Source organism: Canis aureus, chromosome 4, assembly GCF_053574225.1.
Source record: "Canis aureus isolate CA01 chromosome 4, VMU_Caureus_v.1.0, whole genome shotgun sequence".
Classification (NCBI taxonomy): Eukaryota; Metazoa; Chordata; class Mammalia; order Carnivora; family Canidae; genus Canis; species Canis aureus.
Window position 1 is genome coordinate 36,287,411 of NC_135614.1, and position 14,741 is coordinate 36,302,151.

At 38.8% G+C, this 14,741-nt stretch overlaps 1 protein-coding gene and 1 long non-coding RNA gene across 3 annotated transcripts in view; one reads left to right on the top strand and one right to left on the bottom strand.

The window, feature by feature from the left end:
• Positions 1–14,741, top strand: part of BMPR1A (bone morphogenetic protein receptor type 1A) — a 140,725-nt gene that overhangs the window by 32,130 nt on the left and 93,854 nt on the right. The gene's annotated exons all lie outside the window — the stretch shown is intronic.
• On the bottom strand, positions 7,880–8,764 carry LOC144312502 (uncharacterized). Its single transcript, XR_013377999.1, has 2 exons — positions 8,625–8,764; positions 7,880–8,090 (listed from the first exon to the last, which is right to left on the bottom strand). It is a non-coding gene; the product is annotated as an uncharacterized LOC144312502 (long non-coding RNA).

Consider the following 14,741-nt stretch of genomic DNA (forward strand, 5'->3'; position numbering starts at 1 on the left):
CACACCCATTAATTAGGATGGTGAGAAGAGACAGGTAATAACAAGCGTTGGTAGGGATGTGGACAAATGGGAACATTCATACTTTCTTGTAGGGATGTGAAATGATACTGCTGCTTTGGGAAAATGACCTGCTGTTTCTCCAAAGGTTAGACATAATGTTACTAACATGATCCAGCAGTTCCACTTTTAGGTACATACTTGAGAGAATTAGAAATGTTATGTTGACACAGACTTTCACATGAAAGTTCATAGCATTATTCATAATAGCCAAGAAGAGGAAACAACTCAAGTCCACCAACTGATAAATAATAAAATGTGGTCTGTCTATGCTGTGCAGTACTCATCCATGAAAGGAAGTGTAATTCTGACTCACGCTACATCACGGATTAACCTGAAAGTGTTATGCTAAGTGAAAGAAGCCAGTTACAAAGGACTAAATATTGTGTGATTCCATTTATGTGAAATGTCCAGAATAGGCAAATTCAGAAAGACAGAAAATGGCTCAGTGGACTAGGTGAGGGGGAGATGTGTGTGCTTGTTAATAGCTATAAGGTTCTTTTTTAGGGTAATGAAATGTTCTGGAGTTAGATAGTGGTGATGGTCGTACAGGTTTATGAATATGCTGATAGCCACTAAATCGAACACTTTAAAAGAGTGAATTTTATGGTATGTTAATATATCTCCCAAAACTAAACAAAAACCTCGGGGACCACTAAAATGGCAATCCCAAATATTGGTGTTAGCATTGAGGAAGTAAATAGCTTTAATCTTTGGGGAATAAATCCATTAATGGCTTCCAGTGAAATTGATGGATTTTTCCATGTCAGTTTTCGGAAATAATCAGCTGCTCTTTTTGATGGTAAACCTCTATGGGATTTTTCAACAAATAACTCAGAAGGAATTTTAAAACTTGTGTAACTACTGACAAAATGCCTGTCATTCCTATTCACCTATTTAAATGAACATAATTTCTCCGTGCTTTCTTTCAAAAAATTAATAAACAGGGCCACCTGGGTGGCTTAGACGGTTGAGCATCTGCCTTTGGCTCAGGTCATGATCCCAGAATCCTGGGATCAAGAACCCATATCGGGCTCCCTGCTGAGCTGGGAATTTGCTTCTCCCCATACCCCTTCCCTTGCTCATGCTCTCTGTATCTCTCTCTGTCTCTCTCTCGCGTGTGTGTGTACGTGCATTCTCTCTCTCAAACAATATTTTTTAAAAATAAAAACTAAAACAATATGCTGAATCACCTAATTTTAGCAATAATTATTCAAACAGATGAATGAACTAATTGAAAAATGAAAGCCCCATCCATCTCATTAACATATATTTCTGGTAAAATTTTTACCTTTAACGTTGTTAATTTCTTATCAGATCTATAATATGTTTGTCGTTTAAATCCATTGTATATGTTATACTAATGATAATTGAATCCCAAATAATTTTTTAAGCTTTTAGAGGCTTACTTGTGGTCAAAGGAAAAATTTTAAAAAATTTCCACTTAAACTGCAGACATGTATGACTGAATGATTAATAATAGACTTTCTAGGTATAATATTGGGCTGGAATGTCATTAGTGGCAAAACCACACCCAGTTGTGTAGTGACGGATGCCTGTACTTTCCTTTCATCTGTACGTAGGGCAAGATTTCTGCTTAGACAGTGTGCTCATAGACAGATTGCTTTTTAGAATTGTAAGATTTTAAAAAACAAAATAGTCAATTGTTTTAGTCTGTTTAGGCTGCTATTATGAGATACCATAAACTTGGGGCTTACAAACAACAGAAATTTATTTCTTACAGTCTGGAGGCTGAGAAGTCCAGGCTCAAGGCGCTGGCATCTGCTGTCTGGTGAGAGCCCACTTCCTGGTTCATAGATGGCCATCTCTTCTCTGTATCTTCACATGGCAGAGGGAGCAGGGGAGCTCTCTGGGTTCCCTTTTATAAGGACTGGAGTCCCATCCTGAGGTCTCTACCTTGGAGACCTCATTACCTCCACCAGCAGATCGAATCACCTTGGGTGTTTAGGATTTAACATGCATTTTTGTGGGATATGAACATTCATTCAGTCTATGACAATTGGTTATATAGTACAGTTGGTACATTCGTTTTCTGTTGCTGCTATAACAATCATCACAAACATAGTGGTTTAAATAGCACAAATTTATTAGGTTACAGTTCTGCAGCTCAAAAATCCAACACAAGTCTCGCCAGGCTAAACTCAAGGTGTCCGCAGGCCTGTGTTCCTTTCTGGAGGGCCTCCTAGGGGAGAATCTGATTCTTTGCCTTTTCCAGCTTCCAGAGGTTGACCACAATCCTCAGTTCACGGCCTCCTGCCTCCTCATCTTCTAAGCCAACATGGTCTCATCTTTCTGACCCTCTGTCATCTCTGTCTCTCTCACACCATAGCTGGGAAGGGTTCTCTGCTTTTAAGGACCATGATTAGATTGAGACCAACAGGATAATCTCATCTCACTTTCTGCAAAGTCCCTTGCATGCGAGGTAACATTCACAGGTCCCTGGGTTAGGACATGGATGGTCTTTGAGGGGACCACGATTCTACACAGTTGGCTTCTTTGTCGATTACATTGCATTAAATTGTCAGATTTATGTATTTTGATAGATGTAAGGATTACAGTTAAGTGTATCAGCATTGTGACCTTAGGCAAGTTATTTACTTCGGAGCCTGTTTCCTCTCTGGTGCAAAATGAGTAATAATGCTTACTATTTACTAGTATGCACTGAAAAAGAAATAGTTTGGGGCTATAGACGAATCGAGAGAATTCCACAAACCTTTTTGTGACTGTCTCAAGCAAATTCGTGGCCACCTAACTCACAAGGTTGTTGTGAGGATCAAATTATGTCATGAATGTCGAAGTGCTTTGAGATGTGGAAGAGTCATAAAATCTTGCTGATATTTTAGGTTACCTTTAAACATTTTTGACAGTGTTGAGAATGTTCAGTATCCTTTGATACCTGGCTGACAATTTTTTTTTTCAGGTTTTTATTCTCTTCTGGATTTTCAAACTGATTTGTCTTCTTTATTAAATTAGGATAAATGAAGAGATTTATAAAAGTTAAAAGTATATGTAACTTGCATAATTCTTTGAGACACTAAGATTTTAAATTCATATTTACCCAGACTATTTGCATTCTTATTTTTTCTTTTGGAAACTTCTAAGGAGCTATTTACTCTGTTGTAGAAGCAAAATAAATACTAAATCCACCTCGTGATAATAAGACTAATTGTTCTTAAAACCTGAGCTGCATTTTTAAATCTTGCATAGCGGACCTTCACATAGCAAAAATAAAGTCTTCGTTTATAATTGGCTTGTCTGTATATTCGATGTTTGACACAAAAATATCACTATAAAGCAAAAACCATTTTTTAAAAAGTGATTTGATTTCTTATTTTTTCCCCTTACACTGTACTGGCAAATAGATATTTTTCCCCTAAGCAGCACAAAGATGCCATTTTGAGAGGTTAAATTACTTTCTAAATGTTGCTGTGAAGGAGGAGAGAAGGAAAAGAGATCAAGTTACACATTCTTTGTTCCAGAGCCTACCAGTGCACTTCAAGTTTAGAGCGGCACTGGTGAGGCTAGGCTCGCTTTTGCTGCATTATCTCCAACCCTGCCCCCACTTAGGGAGCAAGACACAGATATTTTCTCTGACAGGCCCCAAAGAGAGCCATTTTAACTTAAATATTTGTAAAAGTCACTACTTTTTTCTATTAAAGGCTTTACTTTTATATAGTTTAGCTTCCAAGTGAGCCTAGGTTATTTCTTCATATATTTAGAGGTATTTTTTTTAAATATATTTTCTTTGAAAGGCCAACAAGTTATATTTTTATATTGCAGTTAAATTTAAATCAAATTAATATTGAGTTAAATTTGGAGAGTATTTTAAATTGTATTTTGAGGGGAAAAAATAGCTTTGCTGGCACAAAATGGCATGAATTGGACTGTTTGTGTGCTTTCCAAACATGGTGGTAAAAAGTCCCCAAAGCAGTTACAATATTTCTTTTGTTCTGTATCCTTGCTGCTTTTAGATAAGTGAAGACTTTAAAAAGACTTTTCACATAAAAACTGTCATAATAATCCCAGTGCCATATCCTGAATGTTAATTCAATTTACGTTGTAATTTTCCCGAGTTTAGTTTTACTAAGAATACAAACTTTTTTTTAACCTTTAAGGAAATCATTTTTAAAAAATGGTTATTAATGAACGTGCATGTTTCCCCTGCTCTCTGAAAATAGTGTTCCTAGGAGAATGTTCCTGGTAAAAAAACAAAATGGCATGAAGTGAGGAAGCAGCTACCGTTAATTTATATGTAAAATTTTTGAGCATTCCCAGTCCTCAAAAATAACTTCTCTTAGGCGTTTCTGATACCTTAAGGACACATCTTGCTGACGAGTGCACTAGGTAAATGGAGGTAAAGCGCTCCCGTCTACCCAGACAGTCCAGGCCCGGGCACTGGCGGCTGAGATGCGGAGGGTTGTTCCAGGGAGGGTGCTCGGGGCGCCCCTCCGGCTGCTGGGTGCGGCTCCTGGGGGGGGCTCCCGGCCACACTGCACTGAACGCTGGTTTTGCTTTTTGCCTTTTTTTCATAGAAGTGAAAATCCTTTCTGGATTTCTTTTGGTTAGTGAAAATAGTCATCAAAGCAAAGTGGCCCGGTTTGAGCTTTTCAAAAAGCGAGGGATCCTTATATTTCATAAATACCTTTTATATGTAACTTGTCCCGTTTCTGAGGGTTTAAAAAGCTTAAGCATTATTTATAAACTACTCATACCTCTGTTAAACATTATCAGTCCAATAAAAAGTATTGAGTCCCCCCTCCCCCGTATTTCTAGGTCATTTTAAGTATTAATAATGTTCGTCAATTTTGCTTGATACTCTCTCAACAGGGTCACTATCATCAGTAGTCAAAATAGTCACATTTGTATCAGTCTTTTTAGTATTTCTAGAGTAAGTGTCATACTTTCTAAACAGACTGTTGTCTCAACACCCTTTCTCTAAAAGAAAAAAGTTACCCAAGATAAAAATTTGTGATTGGGCATTGGGTATGTTTTTCTTCTTTCTAGTGCCTGAATGTATTTCCTTTTTTTTTTTTTTTTTTTGCCCACTAATAAGGATACTGGATTTGGCTTTCTATGTTGTATCCCTAAGTCTGTAGTCTTAACCTCCGCTTCTCTGTTAATCACTCCTTTTCCCTCTTGTCTGAGAAGTCCAAGACTTCTTGATAGGCAGAGCCAGTCTCTTACCTTCTCCATGAAGCTTTAATTGCAGCCAGGCTCCTGGGCATTTCTTCCTTTTCTCTGCTTTGGTAGGGCTTCTAATGCCAGTTTGTCCTGTTGATTTTCTTCCTCAGTATTTGTTTCCTGTCTCTAATTTGATTTAAAATAATTATACTAGCCACCATTTGTGTACCTACAGAATGCCTAACACTGTGCCATTATGGGGGATCTTTAAAGTAACGTGGTAGAGTAGGTATTACTTTACAAGGAAAGTGAAAGCCAGCCATACTGTACTGAAAGCTAGGTTATGTGTCCTCTCTCTGGCTCCTGTCACATCATATCTGTGGAGTACCTTAACTGTATTAGATTTTTATAAATATGGGATGATAAGATGACTCCTGTTTTGGTTCAGCTATCCTTTTATAGGCAGTTTTTGGAGGGGGCAAGAAAAGCTGAGCTTGTTAGCATTTGTGAATTCTTCATTCTTCAAGTCACATGGCATTGTCAGGACCAGATGGGCCTTCTCAACTTCATGTGTCTATGTATGGACCTTGTTGCAAGAAGATTAACCTGTGGTTCCCTATATTATTAACAAATCTATGCCTGAATGAAGCAGAGAAGATGTTTAAAAGCGAATAGTGAGAATAGAGGATATTAGGATGTTACTTAAGCTATTAAGTGCGTGCATATGTATTTAAAAATTAGATGTAGGTAAACCTTGAAGAAAATAGGAAAATGGAAATAAATCTCATGCGAGATCTTTAATGTATTTACATTTATAAGTATTTGTATATTTGAACAGTTTGTACATTTGTTATTATATAAAATCATTAATTGCAAGTGAGATTTGAGACACATTTTGGACACATTTTCTTAAGCATATCTTAAAAGCTTTTATATTTATTCCTTATATTATTAGGTGCCAGTTTTCTTACTGGAAGACTGACCAGTGTTAGCGCTTTGCTGCTTTTGTACCTTCCTAGCCCATGTTATTCTTACGTTTCTTCAAAAGCCAAGTAATTGGCCCGTTTATCACAATTTCTATATACTTAAAAAATTAACATGAAGTTTTTTCACCTGATTTCAATAAAAGTTGCATTTTAACCATTCTTTCCACATTATTTGATAAATGTTACTGGTTTCATTTGTTTTTATTTTATATAAATATGTAACGCGCATTGTATTTAAATGTTCATGGAGTCTCGGACTTAAATGCTGATAAGTGTTTTTCTTTTTAAAATATTGAGGTTTATTTGTGTGCGTGTCTTATAAGGGGAGTAAGTGGCTTTGAAGAATTGAATTTAAGAAACTTACGCTAGGATATGTAAAATATAAGTAGAATTGGGTATTTATAGAGACTTAATGTAAGCCTTCAGACTAGTGTTCTTAAAGGAGCCACTTGACTGGATCAGAGCAGTTGTCTTTCCACTTCCCTCATTGTACTGAGCTTCTGCCCAGGTTTTACTTAGATTTGCACAACTTTGTCAGAGCTGTCACAGCACCCCATTCTAAATTTCCTTGGTGGCACTTATCATGACTGTCATGAAATTGCTGTTTGTATGGACAAGATCTGTTTTCCTTCCTAGAAATCGTGAGCTCCACGTGAGTGGGGAACCATGTGTGTTTCTGTGTCGCCGGGCCCAGCACGCAGGCTGACCTAGCACACACGCCCAGGAATTCTGTGGTGGCAGCAGCCCGTGCTCTTTTTGTAGTCCTCTTTAATTAATGAAAAGCTTTGATTTTTGTAAAATGGTCAGTGTTTTGAGAGGCCCTGGAAAAGAAACGTGAACCAAAAAGAAGAGCTGACTTCAATTTTACTTGTCTTGAAAATAACTATGACTCTCTCGGTGCCTGGAAGATCAATGGACCTAAGGAATTTAAGGAGTTGGAATGAAGGTTTAGCTTTTTTTTTCAAAGGCTGTCATCCTTCAATACTTTTACTTTGCATTTTTGTTACTGTGATTTAAGATGGTTGTAATTATTCTTGATTGATGATACCTGTCAAAAAAAAAAAAAAAAAAGCAAGCCTAACCAACCATTTCTGCATTCTGAGGGCAGAGAAACAAAAACTGAGAACTTTGTGAACTATTTTAAGTCGTCTGTAAAATGAGATAATAAAATGTACTTTACAAGGTAATTTCAGATTTAATGAAATACCAAAGTGTGAAAATGCTTAGTAATGTGCCTGGCACACTGAAGGTGCTCTATAAATGCTAATTGTCATACTTACATAGATGTATGAAAACTTCTCAAGAACAAGTGTAAATTTAAAGTGAATTCCATTCTTATCCCCAAACTAGTATCAAAAAGCAAATATGATGTATTATGTTAAAAAAGAGAACTGTTTAATGGTACTTGGTGATGGTGATAGGTCTTTAACCTCACTTTCAATCTCTGAGTATTGTAAAGGCTTGTGCTATCCCTGCTTGGAAGGAAGGGTGACCTAAAATCAAAAAGTGAAAGAGAAATAAACAAACAGATCTGCTATTCCTTTACCCAAGAGGTTGTTAAAAAAAAAAAAAAAGAAAGAAAGAAAGCCCTGTCAGCTTAATTTGGCCTGCAGGCATTTTATTTTTGGCGTATACCGTATTTTTTTAAAATTAGTTGCAAACGATTAAAAATTGGGAGATTTTTGCAAAAAGGAAGCCCAGATTTTTTATTCTTCTTGAAAAACTGGATGATAGGCAGCGCAGGTCCTTTGTTCCCAGCCCACAGCAGGCGTGGGGCGCGGGCGCCCTGTTCACTGGCCCTCCCCGGCGACTCCCCTCTGAGCTGACCCCGCGAATCTCCGTCAAAGGCGAGAAATCGAAGATGGACCCGCTGGTATTTTAGGAACAACACGAGTGTATAATTTTCTGTGGAAATAAAGCACATTTTTACACGCGTCTGTCAAAAGACCACAGTTTGGGACTTAAGAAAAAACGTATACTGAGAAGTATGGTCAACACAACGTGTGGAAAAGACGTGTAATGAAAACTCGAACATCAACGGGAATCTTTAAAAAATGAGAATGAAGTCAAGTCAGCGATGCCGCCGTGAGGAGGAGATCCGGCGTCTGTGGGGAGGCATTCCTGGGCGGAAGGTCTCTCGTGTGTGACCTGCGGGTGTGGCGCGCCCACGACGGCCCGGGCCCCGACCGCCAGCCCCGACCGCCAGCCGCACCGGGCCCCGCCGACGCCGACGCCGACGCCGACCGCCCTGCTCCAGCGCCGCGGCTCTGGGGGGCGCGGACGGGACCGCGGGCTGTGCGCCGCCGCCCTCCTCCGTGCTCCGTGCTCCGTGCTCCCGCGCGGCCCCGTCCCGCCTCAGCCCTGCCGCGGCCCCGGGCACGGCGTAGAGCAGGCCTCGGCCCTCCCCGCGCGGCCCCGTCCCGCCTCAGCGGACCTCACCGCGGCGAAGCCCCCGTGCTGACGCCGTAGGCCCGGCCCCCGTGGGCGCCACACCGCGGGCCCCGCAGCCTCGGGCGACGCGCTCCGGGCTGCGCGGAGGGACCGAGGAGGCCGAGAGCGCGGCCACGTGGGGAGGCCCGTGCAGCGTCGGGAGCACGTCGAGGACACGAGGACGCAGTGGGGGGGGCGGGGCTGCGCGGCGGGGGCGGGGCTGCGCGGCGGGGGCGGGGCTGCGCGGCGGGGGCGGGGCTGCGCGGCAGGGGCGGGGCCGGGGCCGGGAGCCCGGCGGCTCTTCCCCTCTGGCCCTGCTCAGCGCCACCTGCTGTGACGGGGTCAACTCGGGTCACTGGTACCCACTCGGCTAGAGGAGAAAACCAAGTCGTGTAGGGACTTCTTTCTTTACTTAGAGTACTAATTTTTTTATTTTATTTTATTTTATTATTTTATTTTTCTTAAAGATTTTATGTATTTATTCATGAGACACAGAGAGAGAGAGGCAGAGACCCAGGCAGAGGGAGAAGCAGGCTCCCTGCAGAGAGCCCGATGTGGGACTCGATCCTGGGACCCTGGGGTCACGCCCTGGGCCGAGGCGGCGCTAACCACTGAGCGACCGGGGCCCCTAGAATACTAATTTTAAAAATTGGTATCTGGGCTGCGTGGTGGTGCAGTTGGTTAAGCAACTGCCTTCGGCCCAGGTCCGGGTCCTGGGGCCCTGGGAGCAGGTGGGAGCCTGGCTCCCTGTTCAGCCGGAGAGACCCTCTCCCGTTGCCCCTCCCCCTGCGCGTGCGCTCTGTCTCAAATAAATAAATAAAATCTTTAAAAAATAAAAATTGATATCCATTTTAGTAACTCAGTATCAACTTATGGGAAGTTCCCTGAATTTTAGGTAATTTTTCATTCCAACCAAAGATAGCAATCACAGAAATGTGAATAAAAGGAGGTAAGTACTTTTGATTATCCAATAACCTCCTGACCGTTACAGGAAGAGCCAGTTGTCAAAGTGGAAAATTGTTTTCTTTAAAATGAAGTCAAATGAGTAGAATACAACACCCTGATCTTACTGCCCTAGCCACAACCCTAAAAGCACACCGTAGTTGGAATACTGTTGTAGGCTTATTAAGATTGCTGCATAAAACAGGAAAAATTGTATTCAGTGTTATCTCCAATAACAATTTACATCAGCCTTTCCTTTATGGTTTCTAGTTTTGATGTCAAACTTAGAAATTCCTTCCCCATTGCAATATTATTTTCAACTTCTTTTATAGTTTTACATTTTAACCTTTTATTTATCTGGAATTACTCTTGTGGCATGAGGCAAGGATCCAATTTAAGTTTTTCCCCAAATGGTTACAAAGTTCTCTCAACACCTTTTATTGATTTGAGATGTTGCTTTTATTGTATTCTTCTGCATCTCTGGATCTACCCTTGGTCTCCTGTTATAATTGGTCTCTTGACAGTAGAATCACACTGTTTATATTGATGTTGCTTTCACTATATTTTAAAACTTGGTGAGGCAAATCCTTTTTTCCCAAAAGTGTGGGATATTCCAAAGTTTATTTTTCCAAATGTCTGCAGAGTCCTTTTGTCTGATTCCATTAAAAACCCTGTTAACATTTATTCATTGATTTGGAGAGAACTGACATTTTTACAGTGTATAGTTTTCTAACTCATAAAATGGCATACTTTCCTTTTTTATTAGTCTTTTTGAATCTTAGTGAAGTTTTGGAGTAATTTTTAAGTGCCATTGTGAGATTATTTTTCCTTTATATTTTGTAAACTTCTGTTAATATATGAAGAGCTTATTAAGGCCACCTGGGTGGGTCAGTGGCTGAGCATCTGCCTTCGGCTCAGAGCGTGACCCCGGGGTCCTGGGATCAAGTCCTGCATTGAGCTCCCTGCATGGAGCCTGCTTCTCCCTCTGCCTGTGTCTCTGCTTCTGTCTGTGTCTCATGAATAATAAATAAAATCTTAAAAAATAGCTTATTAATTATTGTATATTTAAACCATTCAACTCTTTTTTTTAAACACTTTTCCATTGATCCTAATGGAGTATTTAAAATATATATAATATGATCTGTAAATGATGATAACCTTGCTAAATCAATTTTAATGTATTCTCAGTTTGGAGTTTAGTATTAAAGCACTTAATAGGACTAGTGCATTGAGTTTGGTTGATTTTTTTTTTTTTTGTACATTCTGGTTATAGAGTGCAAGGTTGGTGTTTGATGATTTTTTTATTTTTTATTTTTTATTTTTTTGATGTTTGATGATTTCTTCGAACTTTGGTGAACAACAGTGAATACAAGTATTTGTGTTCTTAAAAATCTTCATTTTGTGAAAGTGTATCTCAGGTATCTGAATAGTATTTTACTTTAGCATAATACTCTGTAGGTGGTTTTATTGCTGTTCTAATTCTTTTGGGGTTTTTTTGTTGTTGTTGTTTCTGCTTAGAATAGCAGAAAACTATTTTCTCCCAGTTCTGGAGGCTGACATCCAAAATCAAGTTGTTGCCTAGGCCATACTTTCTCTGAAGGCATTTGGGAAGGCTCTGTTCCAGACCTCTTTGCTTAACTTCTTGTAGCCTCAAGCATTCCTGGGGTTGTAGAAGGCTGTTTTCTCCCTGTTTCTTCTGGACATGTCTGTGTCAAATTTCCTGTTTTTATTTATCTTAAAAGATTTTAAAATATTTTAATATTTAGTATTTTTTATATTTTAAAATAATTTTAAGATGTTTTTGACACTTTTCCACATTTGTGTCATTCTCTGATTCTCCCTTTCTTTCATCTGCCTACATACATACACACACACTCACACTCACACTCAATTTTTGATGAACTGTTAGAAAGTAATGTTTAAATATATGATAGCTTTTTACCATTTCTGCTGCGTTTTTCTCTTTTACAGGAACAAGGATATTCTCATATGCAATCATATTTAGGGTATCAAATTCAGGAAATATAACATTGATATGGTACTTTAATCTACATCTGTCTTCCCCTGTTGTCAGTTGTCTCAACTAAGTCCTTTTTAGAATTTTTTTGCCTGTAGTAGAGGTTTGAATGTGGGATCACATACTGTATTTAGCTCTGTGTCTCATTTTGAAACAGGTCCATAGTTGTCTTTTATTTTGTGTGACATTAACAGTTTTGAAGAATATAAATGAGTTATTTTATGCCATATTCCACCATTTGGAGTTATCTGACATGTTTTCATTATTGGATTTAGGTGGTGCATCTCTGGCCAGAATTCTCCATAAATGATAATGTGTCCTTTCTCAGAGTTTCATATTCAGAGGCCTAATATGCTTGTCCTACATTAGTAATGTGAATTTTGATTGCCTGGTCAAGATGTCCATTTTCTCCATTGTATAGTTACTATTTTCCCCCATTAGAACTAATAAACAATCTATAGAGACATACTGTAAGACCATACAAATTTGTTTCTCATTAAATTTCTCCATAAAATTCCATTTATTTCCTCATAAAATATTGCTAGTGCCTCAGAATGTGACCTTACTTGGAGATACTGTCTTTGCACAGGTCATCAAATTAAAATGATACTATTAGAGTGGCCTCTAATTTAATGTGTTCCTTATAAAAAGGAGAAATTGAGGGGCACCTGGGTGGCTCAGTCGGTTAAGCGATTGACTCTTGATTTCAGCTCAGGTCATGACCTCAGGGTCATGGGATCAAGCCCCATGTTGGGCTTTGTGATCAGCAGGTAGTGTGCTTGAGGATTCTTTCCCTCTCCTTCTGCCCCTCCCCCTGCTGTCTGTCTCTCGTAAATAAATCTTTAAAAAAATAAAACAAAAAAGGGAAATTGGGACACAAACACGTGAAGATACAGGGGGGAAAATGGTCATCCTCAGTTAACTCACCCCCAGAGTTAACTGGAAACAATATATAGGAACATTATGTATATAGGCATTAGTTGTTGGTACTGTGTGTCATTGTTTCTAGTCCCTTTCAGTGAACATATTTAGGAAATACATTTTTAAATTATTTAAAAAAAAAGTTTTAGTTTGTACAAATAACCAATTCTAATCCATCCCCATAGGATTTTTTTTTCTCCACTCCATATTCTAATTAATTGATTAAGTTTTAAAACTTGATGTCTGTTGTGTGTATACAACAACACATGTAAAATGAAATGTGCAGGTCTTATCTGTACAGTCCAATCAGTTTTGAAAAATGCACACATCACTGTAACCCACACCCCTGTCAAGATACTGATCTATAATTTTTTTTTTTTAGATATTATTTATTTATTTGAGAGAGAGAGCGCACTGGTGGGGAGGAGAGGAAGAAGTGGGCCAGCTCCCAGTTGAGCAGGGAGCTTGACTCAGGGTCTCTGTCCCAGGACCCTGGGATCATGACCTGAGGACAACGAAGGCAGATACTTAACCCACTGAGCCACCAAGGAACCCCTGATCTGTAATTTTTTAGACTGTTATTCATTGTGCATAATACTCATTAACTTTAAGATACTTGATTTTTGAATGCACTTATTCCCAAATTCCTTTGCATGTTACTTGAACAGGCATAAGCATAAGTGATTTTACTGGTATTATGTTAGTGAAACAGACAAATAAAAAAGGATCATATTCTGTGGCTTAATACAGAAATAATTGTCTCTCACCTGTCATTTGCATTTTATCGTGTTAGAATTGGGCTGCAGAAATATTGAAATTTCTTTAAGGATTATATCACTACATTTTTCTAAATTCCAAGTTGTGATGGTGAAGAAAACAAAGTGTGTATTTCCTTATGAGTGAGTGAAGTACATTGTGGTTTCTGGAGTTTTGCCAAGTGTTTCTTAGAATCCTTCTGTCAATTGGTGGCATTGTCCACAGAAATTTATATTCAACAGCATCCCCCTTTTTTTTAAACTGGTGGAACAGGAATAGACTGAGTTGACTGATTTTCAGTGAGGAGACATAAGTGTGATTTAAAAAGGGTATTTTAGAGTGTAAAATCTGGTTCTTTGAATTAATTTTTTCAGCTGACTCCATAAAACCAGATGGGTAAGATTTTGCAGGACTAGAGAAATGGCCAGAAAGGTGTGAGGGGGAAAGAATTGGCAAAATGTAATAATTATGGTAGAAGGACCAGTAATAAATAAAAAGCCAGCCTTTTTCCTATAGGATTCCAAAAACAAATTGTTAGTTAAATACTAAAAAAATAACACTAATAGCTTTACAAATCTGATGGAAGGTGTTAGAATGGATGAGTTTTCAAAGCATGCTTAGCATAAGAAATGAAGGCAGATCTTAATACATCCAAGGATTGTGCATGCGATGATTCTTGTATCTGAGTGACTTAGCATCTGAATGAAGAAATTGTTTAGATTAGGAAGAAAAATGTAGCACAGTGAGAAATAAGTAGAGGTGATTAATCATATAAAGTAATATAAAAGTTGACAATCTTGAACTCATTAATCCACCAAAGACTTAATTAGAAGTCAGTCTGCTAGTGGAAAACCCACTACATTACATTTGATAAGGTTTGTATATGAAAAACATTTGGTTATTAGTACTAACAAACTCATCTATAATTCTTCCTGAAGTTAAGCTATATATTCTGGAATGTATTTGATTAATTCTATGGTACATATATCTGTGTAATCTGCAGCTACTGATATACTGTTATTCTAAGCATTAAGAAAAAAAAAGATAACTATTAAATACTATGATATTTTAGGATGTATCCTGATTTTATAGGTTTTTTTTTTTTAAGATTTTATTTATTTATTCATGAGAGACAGAGAGAGATGTAGAGACACAGGCAGAGGGAGAAGCAGGCTCCCTGTAGGGAGCCCAGTGAGGGACTTGATCCAGCATCCCAGGATCACACCCTGGGCCAAAGGCAGATGCTCAACTGCTGAGCCACCCAGGTGTTCATGATTTTACAGTTGTTAAAATGTGAAAATGTTGGTCCTAGGATTGATGAATTACATTATATTAATAAAATGTAAGAAAAATACACCATTAAGACACACATACCTTAAATAGATTTTTTTAGAGCAGTTTTAAGTTTACAGCAAAATTGGGACCCCTCGAGGCTCAGCAGTTGAGTATCTATCTGCCTTGGGCTAGGGCGTCCCAAGGGTCTTGGGATC